Here is a 6,475-nt window from a genome sequence, read left to right as displayed (position 1 = left end):
CATCATAATAACTTCTCAACGTCATTTCAATTCTAATTTATTGTTTTCGGAATTTCTTATTCATTACTTTGTTTTTCGACGATTTTCAACGGAAATTGTCACTTACGACTTTTCTACCATAAAACCAACATGAAATTAATCAAGCAAGGTGATTAATAGTGAAAAAAAAAATAGTCTGAATTCTATAGAGTTCCATGACAGAGTCTTGGTTTTCATAGGAAATTTACCCCAAATCACACAATATTGTGCGCGTTTTTGGTAATACAGCTGTACCTCTGCGGTTCAAAAATGGGCGTGGCTTCGTTATGGTAATCGTGGACGTTGCAATTAGTCTCAGAAGTTATGAGAGACTTAAAAAAAAGTCAAGAAGCCTTGTTCACTATAGTGTATAGGCCTACCATAGTTCGTAGGCTGTATGACTCGTGAATGTCGAATTCGTGACGTGACGTGCACCCGTATACAATACACTGTCTGAAGTCAGTGTCACAGAAAAATTTAACAGAAGGCCCAATGAATCTTCATCGAGTCCTGCTCAAGAAGTTTCGGTCCATATACCTTAAGGGTGCAATCCAGGATGCCGCTAGCCTATAAAGAATCACCATGCACTCAGCCTTGTGATACCATTTTCAGCACAATATATGGAGGATTCATCACACGATTTTCTAACATAACACACTTATGATTATGAAATAATACTAAGTCTTGATAACATCGGGATAACACCATGATGGAAGAAATATAGGGAAGGTTGAGATGACTCGTGGCCGCCGGAATAGGGAAGACCTACATATCTTTTCAATACATGCCAATAAATTATCTGAGTATAGCGGCATGGCTGTGATTTATGTTAAAAGAAAAATCAACAAACACAGACACCACACACACACACACACACACACACACACACACACATATATATATATATATATATATATATATACAGGGGCGGATCCAGGAATTCCTGATTCCTGGATCCGCCCCTGTATACATATATGTATATATACAGGGGCGAATTCCTGGATCCGCCCCTGTATATGTACATATATATATATATATATATATATACAGGGGCGGATCCAGGAATTCTGTAAAGGGGGGGGGGCGTGACTAATATTTCTAGTGCCACTTCCGGGTTTCATTTCATTGTTTTTCTTTTTATTTCTTTTGTTTTTTACGAAGATTAAAGGGGGCGTGCGCCGCGCCCCCCTCTGGATCCGCCACTGTATATGTATATTATATATATATATATATATATATATATCAAAAAAAATTAAATCTTCAGAAATGGACTTGTCGGTTTTTGCGAACAAACTCTTCATATATATATATATATATATATATTTGTCGGTTTTTGCGAACAAACTCTTCATATATATATATATATATATATATATATGAAGAGTTTGTTCGCAAAAACCGACAAGTCCATTTTTGAAGATTTTGAAGTACGGTCTCTGTCATAAAGTACAAAATAATACCTTTTAAATGATATATTGGTCACTACATATAAAGGTACATTTTTGAAGTTATGGTCAAAAGAAGCAAAAATTTTCTTATTATTCTCTTTATTTTTCTTGACCTTTAATCGCTGATATCTCCATTTGGCAAATATGGACTTATCGGTTTTTGCGAACAAACTTCATATATATATATATATAAATATATATATATATATATATATATATATATATATATATATATATATAATGGGTATAAAAAAGGGTAATCCAACTTTGGAGGGATACCAGTACCATTTCATGCTTGTTCGCTATATAGTTTTGGAGAGCATATATGTTAATGGTTGTGAAGAAAGAAGAACTTTCTCAACAGTCTATACATTCTTTCCTATTTTTCCTATTTTGTCCTATGCCTATTCATTTATTCATATTCTTTTCTAATTCTGCAATCTATACACGCTGTAGGGACTAAAAATGGAAAAAGATTGCATAATTTGTATCTTTGTTTTGAAATAACTTGTTTCGGTTAAGAAGCTTTGGAATAGCTCCTGATATGGGGTCGGCGCATTTATGAAACTTGGGACTGTCCACGTGGTCCTTTGTGATGTACCTGTCGAGAGAAGGAAACTACAACTTATAAATTATTATAACCATCTGGCTACGTATTTTCAAGTCACTACAGAATGATTCATTTATTTTTCTGTAAACTTCTTTCTGTTCAGCCCGAGCAAGCCTAGGGCCTTTATTATGCTTATTCGTTATATCCAAATGTGAAACAAGATTGTCGTTCCTTTTAATCTATAAACCATCTGCAAAAACAAGTCATCAAGTGGAATACAATAATCAAATTCTGTTTTTATATAATTAGGTTTAGCGGCTTCATTCATGCCAAGATTGCACATCGCCGTTGCTGTCCCAACTGAGTGGCGGCGCCCGAAGTCTTCCATACCCACGCCACTCAAAAAGCATTTCGTCGTTTATTCAAAAAACTGCTTAAAAAAACCAAACACCAATGAAATAAAAAAATTGCAGCCATATACAACATCACATTGATTCCCGCGCGCCAGCGATATTTTCGCAAGGCATATGATTGTGTGATCAGGGTACCGTTTCATGAAAGTTGTCAGCGCTGATGACTAAATTGATGAAACACGTACCATCCCCCCCCCCCCATGTCCTGTTAAAAAAAAGCAAAAAGCAAAAACAAAAATAAAAACAACTAGATCTGTCGTCTTTGGGACACGATACTATTACATATATTAATGGTATAATTTTGAAATTGATAGGCAGAGGACTTTCTGAGCTAACCTCTACACAACTTTTGAGGAGAAATAAAGAAGAAGAAGAAGAAGAAGGCAAGAAGAAGAAGAAGAAGAAGAAGACTTTTGTGACTTTTCAAAATGGTACTTTATTTACATCACTCTTGCACACTTTTCACATGGTGAATGCGGTGTAGACATACAAAATATTTAAAAAAGGGGAAAACATATTCGCCCTCGACATTTTCCTTTGTCTTTTTTTTTTGGAGGGGGGGGGGGGCATTTAATACATCACGGGTGATGTTACAATTTCCATGCGGTAGAATCGAGGTGTTAAATGCAAATCAGGGGATTCAGTCGATGGTAAATGGAAATGAACAGACTCTGTGTAACTGTCAGGTCTAACACTAATCGAGGACTGCGTTTGCAGTCGGCATGATTGCATTATTATAACAACTAAAAGAGGTTTTTACAAAGTGCTGCAGTCAGCTTGTTAGCAGAATGCTCTTGACAATATTAAAACTAGTTAGCTGTTTTCAGCGGGTGTACATGAATAACTCAGATATGCTTGTTTTGCCAGGTTAGGGCGTATAGATGCTGTGGTAGCAGCGGATAATGTATAAGCATAGCAAAACATTGTGCCGCGTTATGGGGAGGCAGTGAGCTCTACACCGAAGAAGGAAAAACTTTGTGGCTTTTGAAAAAGACACTTTGTTTACATCACACTTGCATACTATTCACATTGGCACATGTTATGATGCGTACATACAAGGCGAACAATATGACTGTGCTTACAGTCAGCATGAAGAAATCTCATACTTTCGCTTAAGGTGTATTGAGCTAAGAGTGACACAAAAGCAAGTGGAGGTCATAATATTGACAATAATATCAATTATCATATCAACCACGTGATGTTTTCCCCATGCATCGTGAAGAGTGAGTTGTTGTGACACCATCGTTTTGTGAAGGTGCTCGTGTTGTTCTGTAGAGCTTATAAGAAGAAGAACAAAGAATCCGTACAGATACAGAAGGTGATCCGAGAGGATACTCGCATCACCTAAAAAAACCAACAAAGCTGCACTGACCGCAGTGATCGGCTGCCACCACTGAACTCGACAGAATCGGTGTCGTCGGCTGCTAACATTTCGCGTCACTTGTTAATGTAAGCGGCGCTCTTGATCTTGCTCCCTTTTCGTTCAACGTTCGATCCGCGAGTGTTTCCGACCGATCGCTATCGTCCTAGCCTGCAGCCAGTAGCTGCGCGCATTTATGTGCGTGCGGTTAGCTATCTGTGATTTTTGTTACTGTGCTGTGGCATGGCCTGTGCGATCTGATAGGGATACTTAGCAATATTCTGAAAGAAAATGTCACATGTTGTAGACGCTTTTTGAAGTTATTCTACTCACAGGCACTTCCACAATGTCTCTCAATCGCATTTGGTAAGTGAATGCGTGGTACTTGAACCTATTACGAAAAACGCGAAACGCCATAAGTGCGCAAATGTCAATATTGTCATGATGTTGCGGCGAGCAGACGAAGACATGTGTAGTCCCACACGTTAAAAATTCGTGCGTTATGTTATTTTGTGGCATTTTCCCCAATCATTCTTTAACTTAAATAAGACTTCTATAACTTATTATGTTTCTATTTCTTCCCACCTCCCTGCTATTGATAGTAGGGCTTCCTTGCTGGTGGTTGCTAATTTTATTATTATAACCCCGAGTGAGGTGCTGTATTTACTAGATTATATGGGGAGGGTGTAGTAACAGCTACGTAAGATAGTTTGTTCCAGATTCTGATGGTGCGTGGATAAAAAGAATACTTAAAGGCATCTACATTTGCGTCCAGAATGGTGAGTTTTAGGGAGTGGTCTTGTCTACCAATGAATAAGGCTGGGGTAATGGTTGGTGGGAGAGGAATGTCTACTACAACATGGCTATACGTTTGGCATGTATGTCGAAAAGAAAGCGCAGAGATAGGTGAAACAGAGGGAGGTTTTTCCAGTCAAAGAGGGAGATAGTGGAGTTGCAGCAAGATCCAAGAAGAGTGAGTCTGGTGAAGCATTCAGGTGGTGTTGCAGTTTTGGTGAGGTGTGTTTTCCATCACTTTGGCCACTTGGTGAGGAAGCTGTCTCTGAGTGTTTTGTACAGTGAGCATTCACCCACCAGGTGGGTCACTGTTTCATCAGTGCAGCCACAAAGGCATCCTGGGCTTGTTTTGCCTCTTATGGTGTGAAGGCGAGAGTTGGTTGGGTATACCCTGCTGAGCAGTTGGGCTTTGATGGGTATTGCTGGTCGGAGATGTTGTGAGGGAATGATGGAGGGCAGAAGTTTGTGTTCTTGACATAGGACGGTGGAGAGTAAGTGCTGTGATGGCTTTGTGCTGACTGCCTTCCTGGTGATGTCTGTGCGATGCTCTTCTACGGCACTTCTCACCATCGATTTCCAGGTGTGTGGAGCGGGTGGTGAAGTGACAAGTTCATCGATGGAAGGGAGTTCATACAAAGTAAGCTTGGTTTTGAGGTTTTTCACAGTGCGACTAGTAGGTACCTGGCAGATGGCATTCATAAGCAATCTCCTTTCGATTCTGTCATGAGGATGCAGGAGGACTTTTCCGAGGAGTCTGAGAAACTGTTTGTCAGCTTCATCACTGACTGGGGGAGCTTGGCAAGTATGGAGACTGCCTCATTTCCTGTTCTGCGGGGGAGGCCGAGGATAACTTTGAACAGGCTGCACTGCATTCTGTCGAGGTCAGCAAGCATTCGTTTGCTCAGATGGTAAACTTCCACTCCATAGAGCATGCGTGGAAGACAGAAACACTTCCAGAAGGCACTTACTGTATTTGGTGTCAATCCGCAACGGTGAGCCCCTGCACCAGCAAGGGCATACAGAGTTTATCTACCTCTTGACGTCATAGTTGGAGTAGGGTCAGAGGGTGAGAAGGTACGGTTGATGCCCAGATGTGGGTGTGTCTCCACGAGCACAGTAGTGTCTCCACCAAGATGCCAATGGCTGACGAACTATGCGTAGAAGAGATGATGGGCACTCTTTGAGGGGTTGAGGGGTAGACCTACTTTGAGAGTCTTGTATTCTACCACTGTAGTAGTTGTTGGTAGTTGCAATGGCAACTGGTGAAAATTCCTGTGGAGAACAATGTTTTATTGAAATTATGAAAGTCATTTCAAGAGGCTTGCAGTGTGAATGATGTGATCCTCCCCCCCCCCACTCTTTTTCTTTTCCCTTTCAGAATCCAAGTTTTCAGTGATTTTTTTTTTTTTCCAGAACAGCAAGAATGTGATACTTTGATAAACAGATATCCAGCACATCTATACTCCGGTAGGTCTACATGAATAGATAGTTTAGATGACTGGCCTAGTGTAGCGAGCTTTTGAGTCTTCACAATCGGGTGCAAGCAAATGTGGTAAATGGAAATATGCGGTATGTTATTGTTGCGTCAATGCATTGAGGCGCGTTGTGTCCATGCCAATGGCGCAGTGTGCGTGTGGTTGGCATGGGCACAACGCAACTTTTATTTTTCATGTGAATATAATGACGCAGATTTGATTGATTCTTGATTCTTCACTTTCACTTGAGAGAGAATGGACATACAAATGTATTCTCTACGAGCTCTGCTATGTTGAATAGTTAATAGGCCTGTATCTGTTATTCACTCTGTATTCGACATGTAGCTGAGGATAATGCGGATGATACGGAGTTTATACATGTATCAGCAGACTGAGACTGTTTGATTTGTTCAATA

Source organism: Diadema antillarum, unplaced genomic scaffold (genome assembly GCF_040938485.1).
Source record: "Diadema antillarum isolate AM-2024a unplaced genomic scaffold, OU_Dant_1.0 seq00000648_RagTag, whole genome shotgun sequence".
In the NCBI taxonomy this organism is placed as follows: Eukaryota; Metazoa; Echinodermata; class Echinoidea; order Diadematoida; family Diadematidae; genus Diadema; species Diadema antillarum.
This window is presented reverse-complemented; position numbering follows the sequence as displayed.